At 49.1% G+C, this 11,219-nt stretch overlaps 1 long non-coding RNA gene across 1 annotated transcript; it reads right to left on the bottom strand.

Moving 5' to 3' along the window:
* Positions 1–5,470: 5,470 nt before the first annotated feature.
* Positions 5,471–8,603, bottom strand: LOC141413658 (uncharacterized). Its single transcript, XR_012438391.1, has 2 exons — positions 8,469–8,603; positions 5,471–6,673 (listed from the first exon to the last, which is right to left on the bottom strand). It is a non-coding gene; the product is annotated as an uncharacterized lncRNA (long non-coding RNA).
* Between the last annotated feature and the right edge of the window lie 2,616 nt (positions 8,604–11,219).

Here is an 11,219-nt window from a genome sequence, read left to right as displayed (position 1 = left end):
GCTTGGTCCTGGCAGTCTGTTTAATAGCGCTCTCTCTTCGCAGCCGCTACGGTGGGCTCCATCTGCAAACACACTGAAGTGCGGGTGCTTCCCCCGCTCCATGTCCTCCACCCTATGTTGGGGAGCGCACTGCACACCAAGTGCTGTCGACCCCACTGGGTTTGGGGTAGAGGTAGAAGCGAAAAAGGAAGTGGAAAAAATTACAAAGGTCTCAAAGTCAAGACTTTTACTGCTGTCATTTGTACTCACTTGAATTGCCAGCTTGATTTGCCAAACCTATTGGTTATTGATTGATCAGCTGATTTAGGTGTTGATGATGCCACTATTAAAAAGATCAGGCAAGGTGAGATGGTGCATATCTGTAATCCCAGCTCTAAGGAGGCTGAGACAGGAGGATGGAGAGTTCAAGGCCAGCCTGAACTCTGACAGAGTCACAAAGAAAGACTAGGGGGTGGAAGGATGGCAAATGAAGAGGTGGGATTTTGCCCCTTACCCCAATCCCCAAAAAACTGAAAACCCTGGGTGGTGTTTCTCTTTCCATCTCTAACTCTTGGTCCCAGCATTACAATCAGTTGAGTACCTTGACACCTGGTTAAGGCAGAACACTTTCATCTACTGGCTCCCTATTCTACAACAACACCAGCTTCAGGTAGGATAGGGATCAGGAAGCCCTCAGCCCCCATCAGGAATTACACCCAACAGCCAGGAGGTCAGCCTGCTCAGCTGTTTCCAGCTGTGGCCTCAGAGCAATGGCCAGACCACTTCCTAGAGAGGTAATGGGGAGATACGTGCCTACTTTTCTCCCCTCCCCAGGGTGCTTACCACCTTCATGATAGTCACCTCTAAGCTGGTCTTGACTCAGCCAGAAGATGGCAACTATGATCTGAAGGGCAAGATTAAAGGAAAAAAAATCCTTGGTATCCTTAAGGATTGGTCTGGGCCACACATACTCCCCTCTGCAGATGCCAAAATTCATGGATGTTGAAGTCCTTTATATAAAATGATATGGAATCTCCACAGAAGCTACCCACATCCTTCCATATACTTTTAAACAACTCTAGCTTATCCTTAATACCTAATGTAAATGTTGTATAGTTTCCACTTGTTTAGGGAATAATGACCAAAAAAAGTCTGTACGTGTTAAGTACAGACACAACTTTTTTGTGGCACTGGGGTTTGATCTCTGGACCTTATGCTTGCTAAGCAGGTGCTGTTACCATTTGAGCCACTCCACCAGCCCTTTTTTGTGATGGGTTTTTTTTTGAGAAGGGTCTTGCTAACATTTGCCTGGGCTGGCTTCAAACCATGATTCTCCTGATTTCTGCCTCCTGAGCAGCTAGAATTACAGGTGTGAGCCACAGGCACCCGGCAGACCCAATTTTTTTCCCAAATATTTTCAATCCATGGTTGAGCCCATGAATGCAGAACCTGCAGATACAGAGGTTTGACTGAAGTGTTAGCAGAGGACTATATCCACATATGGATGTCCATCTTCTTGCCCTCAGGTAAGCATAAGGCTCACCAAACAGAATTATTTACCTCATAACCCAAAGAATGAAGGCTTCCTACTGCCAGAGCCCCCAGCTTCCTGAAGGATATCCTCCCCAACCCCCAGTTACGATAAATGTGTAAAGTCCAGGCAACAAGTGGAGGAATTGACAATGCTAGCCCATCTTCTGCCCAACTCAAGGTTGGGCTTGAAAAATTCCTTTCTGAACAAGGCTGAAATCTCCTCCCTAAATGTCTGCCCATGTCCTGGACTATTCTGAGAGACCTGGCCCTGGCTAGCAGGAGCCATACAAGGAAGACAGAGGGATGCTTCTGCATGGATGAAATGTCACAAGAATGTGCAGGTGGTGTGAACACTTTGGAGGAGGCTGAGGCTGGAGAGTCAAATGGCCTTTTGCTTGTCCATACCTGCCTTTCATGCTTTTTAACACCCACCCTCATCAGGACTCCAGAAATCTGAAATAATTCACTAAATAAAACTCCTGCAGTGCAGGTTAGGACATGTCCTCTTAAGAGAAACAGTTTTTAGAGATTATAGAGTCTTCCCTTTCCAAAAACCAGGCAAAGTTCTCTTCCACACACACTGGATCACTTTCAAGTAAGTACAGAGAGGACCAGCCCCTTACCAGATACCAAAAACCTTCTGGGTAGTGTCATACATCCAGAGGAATGGACACCATGGGGTTCCATTTCCAGTTTTATTAACTGTTTCAAGCTTCTTCTATTTTAAAATAACAGGCATAGTTTATCCCAATGCTGAAGCAATCCTGTGTGCAAAGTAAAATGGGACAAAGGTTCCCATGTATTAAATGAATGGGACCCTAAAAAAAGAGATGCGGAGATTCTAATCCCCCATACCCTTGAATGTGACCTTACTTGGAAATAGGGTGTTTGCACATGTAACCAAGCTGAGATGAGCTTGTGAGGGTCTGTCCTAATCCAACATGGCCATGAAACAGTCTGTTAGAGACCCACAATATCCATAGACCACACTTTGTAAATCACTAGGCCAAGCGATCCCTGTGCGTGGCCATGCTCTGGCTGTGACCATGGTAGGTGTGCCCTCCTAAGACTCCAGCAGAGGAAAACAAGGCACTGGTGCTTTGCAAAAGAGAACTCTGGAATCCAAGTCCCTTCTCAAGGTCTGTGCCTCTTGCCATGGCACAAAGCAGTTCCCTATTACTGCAGTCACCTCCAGCTGGATTTTCTTTTTTTTTTTTTTTGGTAGGACTGGGGTTTGAACTCAGGACTTCAGGCTTACAAAGCAGGAACTCCACTGCTTGAGCCACACCTCTAGTCCATTTTTCTCTGATTATTTTTTGGAGATTGAGGTCTTTTGAACTATTTGCATAGGCTGGACTTGAACTGTAATCCTCCCAATCTCAACCTCCTGAGTAGCTAAGATTATAGGCATGAGCTACTGGCACCCGACTTCCAGCTAGGTTTTCTGTTGCTACAGAATGTATGTACCAACTAGTGTTAGCACTTTGCTGGGGGGTATAATTTTTGTTTTTCAAAATTTAGCTTTAACTGTTAACATGTTTTTCATTTTTTAAAATTAGTTAGAATCCTTATAAGCAGCAGAAACACAGCTTGAACTAGTTTAAGAAGAACCACTGTTTTGGTGAAGGACATCTGAAATGTCCTTCAGAAAGGTGTGCAGTTGGAGGGGTGAAGCCCCAGCTCAGGAGCACCCATGCTGTCTGCTCCTTTTGTGGTATCTGCTGTGTTTTCTAGTGGCTTCACACTTGGGCTCCTCTCAAAGAAGAAAGCATGGCTCCTAGTTTTGCTCCTAGGGGAGAGAGTGGCCTGACTCCCTCCAGGCTTCATCCCCAAATGCCCTTTGAAAACTCACTTGCCTGATGGGAATCTGTGCCATCTGTGAGTCAATTGATTGTACTGGTGTGGGGGGGAGTGGGGTGGGGGAAGAGCTCTCTGGCCAGCAACCTAAGGAAGAACGGTCACGCTTGGGGCTCTGGGTCCTCTGCGTACATATAAAGTCCCCGCCCAAAGACCTTGCTTGGTGCTGGGTGGGCCTGGCCCAGGATGGAGCTGGACAAGACTCTGTGGATGGGGCAGGAGCCATCAGCAAGCACCCCTCTCTGTTCTCCCTGGAGTGTTGGGGCCGCTTACACCCATTGTCCTCTCACAAAAGCCCCGACTCCCTCTGCACAGTGCCACACCAGAGATTCTGGCAGCATTGGGGATGGCTCCGAAATCTGCATTTCTAGGGGTCCAGGTGAGGCTGATGCTGCAGGACTGGGACCTCATGTTGAGAACCTATCCCTCAAGTAAGGAGGATCCATTTCCAAGTAGTGCTGCCTCCCCACCAGTCAGGAGAAAGGGTGCATGCTTCTGCCTTGCACTGCTCTCTCCTGCCTTCCAGGGTGTGAGAACCCAGGGTCTGGCTCAACCCTCGGGACCAGCAGAGATGGTGCAGGGACAGTTGCTGTCCATGGCCTGAGGGGGGCAGAGCCAGGGTGAGTGGGCAGGGCTTCTCCATCCATTCATAAGACCCCTCCTATTCCACCTTACTGCCTCATCTAACCCTCACCTGATGTGGTTCCGCCTTCACCTGCCTCTCACCCTCTTCTGACTACCACACTGCAGTCAGTGCACTGAGCTGTGACCACTCCACTCTCAAGTGACCACACTCCCTGAAAAGCTGAGTTCCATGGCCCATGTGAGAGCTCAGCCTCATTCTGCTCTTCTCAGAGGTTCAGCGAGGATATCAGACAAAGTATTTCCAGAACACTGTATGCCACTGCAGCACCCATGCTTTCACAAAACTGTTTCACATTAGGTCAGGAGCCTGAATACAAATCTGGGAAACTCTCCTGACCTGCATCCAGCTGTCCAGTGTGTCCTCCCCAGGGGCAGTGCTGTGGGGATTTCAGAGAGCCAGTCCTGGAACGGCACCTGGTTCTCCTGGGAGGGAACTGCTTGTCATCCACAGAGACTTTGCACCACCCTGAAAGGTTTGAGGTCTTATTTTCTGCAATGCTCATCTTTCCCCATCCTGTGGGCCTTAACATCTTGTGTCTGATTTAGCAATCCTGTCTGCATTCCTGTGCCACAGACTGAAAAACTCCAGGATTTCAGAGGTGTTTTCATCCAGCTCTTTTGTTTTCCTGGACCCCTCCTTCGTGACCAGGACAAAGCCTGACACGTGTTTGCCTCAATTTATGTGAACATGACATTCCCAGGGAAAATTCTGCTCTCAAATTGTCGGAAACATCATGTTCACATAAATTGAGGCAAACGTGTCAGATCTGAGAGCAGGATTTTCCCCAGGTGTGTGAGCTTCTGGGCAATGGGTACAGAGTGTGCTGCCACAAATACTCAATGTCGAGAGGTGACATCTTCCCAGGTTTGCTTGACTGATAGATGACTATGGGACCTTTGGGGTACTCTCCTCACTGGTTCCCGAATGCCTTTCCCATGGACTATCCTGAGATTCCTTTGAATCCCAACAGGGGGATGCTCTGTAACAAAAGTACTAGGGACTCCATCAGGATCAGACTTTCATCAACTGCTCTTGAAGATGGCCCCAGCTCCTTTGCTCCTGTCTTCTCTGGAGCCAGACAGGGCTTCTCTCAGCTCCTTGGAGAAGGCCAACCTGTGCTGGACACCAGCCACTGGGATAAACACCAGGACAACAGAAATGCCAGGCACGTGCTCTTCTCAATGGTAAAGATGCAACTGATTGAAAGACAACAGTCTCCCGCCCTGTGCCAAGCCCACCACTTCTTCCCGGGCTAAGTTAGAAAAAATGATCTTCTTTGGCCCCATGACTGGAAAAGACTGCTTTCCTCTCAAAGCAGGTCAGTTTGGTCCAGAGTGGCTTCTTTTGTGTGAACTTCATCCTCAACCATGAGCTTTTGAGCATGTGCCACCACATTTGTTTCTCCTGAGGTTTCAATGAGTTATCTCCAATTTTTGCATTAAAATCTCCAGGTAATACAAACAGAAATTATTTATTTATTTAGGCAGTACTGGAGTTTGAACTCAAGGTCTCTTGCTACCTAGGCAGGTGTTGCAACACCTGAGCTACACCCCCAGTCCCTTTTTTGCTTTAGTTATTTTTCAGTTAGGGTCTCCCATTTTTGTCTCTGATTTCAATTTTCTTATCAACACCTCCTACATAACTGGAGTGGCAGGTGGGTAGCACCATCTCTGGCTCATTGATTGAGATGGGGTCTTGTGAACTTTCCCCCCATGGGCTGGCCTCCAAACTTGATCCTCCTGATTAGTGCCTTCTGAGCAGCTGGGATTACGGTGTGTACCACCGTGTCCAGCCCAGTGTTTCTCTCTTTGTGTAAATTTCACAATATTTTCTTGAGAGACAAGAGAGGTTTTTGTCACACTGCTTTTTTTTTTTCTTTCTGGAATGAACAGGCTCCACCAAAACATGGAGTTCCAGGTCCTGAGGTGAGAGTCAATACTCAGAGTGCATGCCCCACAGATACAAACATTCTGAGAAGGAGCATGGTCCCCATGTGAGATGTGTGGTGTGTTTGTAACCACTTGCTGTGTGAACAAGTGCTCCTGGTAGAGGAGGGCTCCCCTCACAGGCAGCAAAGGGTGTCATGTCCTTGGGGGTTTGACCCCATATTGACTTGAAAATTTTTCCACAGCCCACTCCCAGCATTTCAGGCCTCCTTTCTGACACACTTCCATGCCCTAGGGTGTGTCCTCTGAGGGGCGACCCTGGACAGTTCCAGCACGGCCATGGCAGGTGTCCCTGAAGCCAGTTCAGGGCACCCAGAAGTGACTGAGAACCCAAAAGCATCCCCTCAAAACCCAACTGCTTCTGAAGAGCCAGATCCTCCAAGCACCCCCACAAGCCTTCCCTCAGCATGAGGAGAAGGCAACATGACAGAAGTCGGAGTGGAGAGTGGAGATACTCTCTGCCTCTCCTGGTGCAGAAGGTGCCTGTCTCAGACAGCTCAGGCTGCCATCTCAAAATAGCACAGGCTTGGTGGTTTATAAACAATAGGCAGTTTTATCTCACAGTTCTGGAGACTGGAAGTTCAAGATCAAGGCAGGTTCAGTCTCTATCAAGGCTTTCCTCCTGGCTTTCAGATGGTGCCTTTCTTCTGTGTCTTTACCTGGCATCCCTCTTCTTCTTCTTCTTCTTCTTCTTCTTCTAAGGCTACTAATCCTGTAACCAAGAAAAGGGTTCCATTCTGTTGTCATTTGATAAAGCTAATGAGTCAAGGGGCAGAATGACATCAGTTTTATCCAGTGGCCAAAGGACAGACAGCAAGAGCCTCCAGGGAGAAAGGAGTTACAGATACAGGAATAATGAGGGAGAGACAGGTTAGTAAAGGGGAGGAACAGTCACATCCTTTCTGGGAAGAGGTGGAGATCTTCCAGGAACTCCAGAGTCACCTCTTTTCCTACCTCTTTTATGGTCTGGTGTTTCGAGTCATGGTGGCTAACAGGTGTCTTTAAACCAAAGCTTAAGGACCCAAAGGAGACAGACAAAATAGGAAGATAAGAGATGCCAAACTTTTTCATCTTGTTCCCATCACCCTATCAGACATTTGCAGACTCAAGTGAACAGTCAATGTTTTCAGCAAGTCCTTGAAAAGTAATCTAGGCAACTGTTATCCTAACCCACACAGCAGAACTGCTATCTATAGCAAAGCTCATGGGAGTCTGGGCAAATAGTTCATAAGACCCTATTTTGAAAAAGCCCTTCACAAAAAAGGGCTGGTGGAGTGACTCAAGGTGTAGGCTCTGAGTTCAAACCCTAGTACGGCCAAAAAAAAAATCTCAAATGTCCTTGGTTGGGGTGCAAGGCCCTCCCAACAATTGAGGATCACTGATTTAGAGAAAATTTGATTTTCACCTGGGCGACATCACCCTTCCCAGGTTCCAGGTGTGGACCTCTGCCCTGTGTGTGTGTGGGGGAGAGGTTAGTGTTTAATGGGGACAGGGTTCCAGTTTGGGAAGGTAGGAAAGTTCTGGAGATGGATGGTGGTGGTGGTTACCCAATAATGTAAATGTGCTTAATACCAATGGCCAGCGCTTCTTAAAGTGGTTAAAATGGTAAACTTCATGTTGCATATATTTTGTTTAACTGTTTGAGGACCTTCCAGACGTGGGTTGTGTTTAAAGATAACTCATTTTGTAGTCTGCCCTGTTGGTGTTTTGAGGCACCATCCCTCAGCCTCCCACCTGGAGCACACTTTTGGGGTGGGAGGTCCCCTACTGCGGGAGGTGGGGGGATGGGGGAGATGTCAGGGTAAATGCAAAGAATCCCTTTTGAAATTTTTATCCCAATCGACTATGAAAAAAGCCCCTCCTTTTTAACTTTCTTTCTCTGGTGCTCACATAAAAATAGGCCGAGGAACTGTAAACAGGGACTGACCCTATTTCCCTGAAAGCCACGCACTTGCACACCCCAATTTTTTTTAATTCATATGTGCATACAATGTTTGGGTCATTTCTCCCCCCTTTCCCCGACCCCTCCCTTACCTCCCCCTCCTTTACCCCCCTTACCCCTCACTACCCTGCAGAAACTATTTTGCCCTTATCTCTAATTTTGTTGAAGAGAGAGTATAAGCAATAATAGGAAGGAACAAGGGTTTTTGCTGGTTGAGATAAGGATAGCTATACAAGGAGTTGACTCACATTGATTTCCTGTGCATGTGTGTTACCTTCTAGGTTAATTCTTTTTGATCTCACCTTTTCTCTAGTTCCTGGTCCCCCTCTCCTATTGGCCTCAGTTGCTTTTAAGGTATCTGCTTTAGTTTCTCTGCGTTAAGGGCAACAAGTGCTAGCTAATTTTTTAGGTGTCTTACCTATCCTCATATCTCCCTTGTGTGCTCTCGCTTTATCATGTGATCAAAGTCCAATCCCCTTGTTGCACACCCCAATTAAGCCTTCCTTTTTCTTTCCCCTGCTGTCAAGAGGTAAATGAAAATAACAGCTGAGCGCAGATGACTTACCAAACCGCACAGCCACGCTCCATTTGCTCTTCTGCTACAGAAAGAAAAAGTATTTTAAGCGAAACTGTAACCTTGTGGATACTCCAGAAGTACCAGAGCCCTGTGCCGAAGATCCATTTTAAGGCTTGGTTGCCATCAGAGCCCCGCCTCGCGCCTCCGCCCACTGCCACCACGCCCCATCTGTCCGGCACCCCACTGCCCGACCACGCCCCGCCCCCTGCCTCGCCAATGCTTTGCTTCCCCGCCCTCTGCTCCACTTTCCCCGCCCACGTCCCGCCCAGTCTACGCATCTATTCGTCTAGCTTACCTTACCCCGCCCACCCCATCGACTCCCCGCCCAGCGCCTCTGAAAACCCCGCTCCACTTCCCGCCCATCTACTCCCCAATGCTCCGCCCCACGCCCGGCCCACTTGGCCCGCCCCCGCCGCCGACGCCCCGCCCAACACCCCGAGAGCCCAGCTCCGCTTAGTCCGGCCTCTGACGGCCACTGGACACAGTCTGCAGCTCCGTAGCCTTTCCAGATGCCGCCGACGGTCGCTGATCATCCCGCAGGCGCCAGTGTGGAGCCCAGTGTTCCTGGGGTGCCCTGTCCGGGGCTCCCACTGCCCCGCGTGGGACGTCCCCGCGTGGCCCGAGGAATCGGGTGAAAGCTGGACAAGCCCCCAACTGTAGACTTTAACGGCGGGCGGGGACGCGCTGCAAGCAACCACGTGCGCTGTACTAGACGCGCGCAACGTGTCCTTCGGGACCACCCAGGTGCCCACACTGTGACCCGGCTGCCTGGGCCTCAGGCCGGGTATACTCCAGCTTCGAGTTGGAGCAACTTCAGGGTGGCAAAGGGGAGATCCGCACCAGCGAGTGGCTCCTGCACTGTAGGCCAGAAGCTCCCCAATGGGCAGCCGAAGTTACTTCTTGCTGAGCCAGTCTGGGGAGGGACAATGTGTACTCATTCCCTCATCTCAGCCTGCCCCAATTTGGGGAGGTCAGTGGCTGAACCCCAGAATGGGTGGGGTCTCTAGGGACATCTGCTGGAAGTCTGTTGGCAGGGGACAGGAGGAGGCGCACGCAGGAAGGGAGCAGGACGCTGGGGACACAGGGGGACCTGAGGATGTGATGGGGGACAGCCATCCTTCAGAGGCTAGGGCAGTGATGGTCATTCTCCAGGGTTGTGTTGTCTCACTGACTCAGGGGCCAGAGTAGCCCCAAGAACAGCAACAGGGAAGTCCCCACAAGTGGGTTTGGGTGGGCCTTTTCATAAACACCAAGTGACCCATCCAAAGCACATTTTAGAGGCATACTAGAGTGCTGAGCTCATCCTCCCACAGGCAGAAAGAAAAGGGCTGCATTACCTGGTGTGTCCCAGTGAGAAGCCAGGATGGAGTGCTTTAAGGAACTTGGGCTCTGGACCATACAAGGCTTTTTCCATATTTGGGGCAACAACCTAAAACACCTTTACCAGAGCCTATCAGGGAAAAACCTGAAGCCAGCTGATCACAGTGGGGTCAAGGCACCAGAATTTTCATCCAGCACACAGAACTTGGGGAAAACCGAGGGACTTGTCCACTATCTTGGGGTTACTCGGTTAATGTCTTTAACCCAAATACCCACCTGGTGAGTATCATGAACTGTGTTTTGTGGACCTGGAGGTCAGAGGGCATGAGAATCTGGCTGGGGTGTAATTCTGATTCCACTGTTTCCCAGCAGGGTGGTTGGACCACCTGGGCAGCAACCACCTCTTAGGCCTCAGTTTCCCCAGGGAGTTTCGTTCTTTTTTTTTTGGTACTTGGGTTTGAACTCAGGACCTAACACTTGCAAGGCACGTGCTCTATCACTTGAGCGACTCCTCCAGCACCCTAGGGAGTTTCTTGATTGGGACTAGTTCTGAAGTTGATGAGCAGCACATGTAGAGTGTAGGAAAGGCACAGCCTGTTTAGTGGGTCTCAGAGCCATACCCCTCCACCCTCCACCACACACCATGTTCATGATACCCAAGGCCAACACAATTCTGTTTAAATTTTGGCTATTCCAGCACAATAGTCCAACTTATTATACCACTGCCATGCATCATTAACATATGAGGGCCATCCCAGGGGAGAAGAGGTGAAAATGTGCTGCCTCTAGCTGCCCCCACCACACCAACCCTGGCTGCTTTACCCAAGGAAGATGTTTTCTGAGTATGCGCTAGGCCTGGGCTCCACAGTGGGGCCCTGAGCTGTGAGGAATGAGGCTTGTCACCAAGGCAGGGACAATTAGGCCAAGACACCATGAGTACACATGTGCCAAGCACAAGGCAATGTGTGGGCAGAGGAGAGAAAAAACATTTTTTTGGCAGTACTGGAGTTTGAACTCAGGGATTCATGATTGTTGGCAGGTGCCAAACCCCCGGCCTTTTTTTTTTTTTTGCTTTCATTTTATTTTTCTCTCCCACACTTTCCCTTTCAGTCCCTCTGTGTCATATTCTGGGTAATTTTCTTTTTGTGTGTGTGTGGCACTGGGGACTAGGATTTGAACTCAGGGTCTACACCTTGAGCCACTTCACCAGCCCTTTTTTGTGAAGGGTTTCTTTAAGTTAGGGTCTTGTGAACTGTTAGCTCAGGCTGGCTTCAAATTGTGATCCTCCTGATCTCTGCCTCCTGAGTAGCTAGGATTATAGGTATGAGCCACTGGCATCCAGCTTGGGTAATTGTTCTAACATCTTTCAGTTCACCAATTCTCTCTTCATCTGTGTCTAATCTTAGCTCTTTTTGATTC

Source organism: Castor canadensis, chromosome 11 (genome assembly GCF_047511655.1).
Source record: "Castor canadensis chromosome 11, mCasCan1.hap1v2, whole genome shotgun sequence".
NCBI classification, from domain to species: Eukaryota; Metazoa; Chordata; class Mammalia; order Rodentia; family Castoridae; genus Castor; species Castor canadensis.
This window is presented reverse-complemented; position numbering and strand designations above follow the sequence as displayed.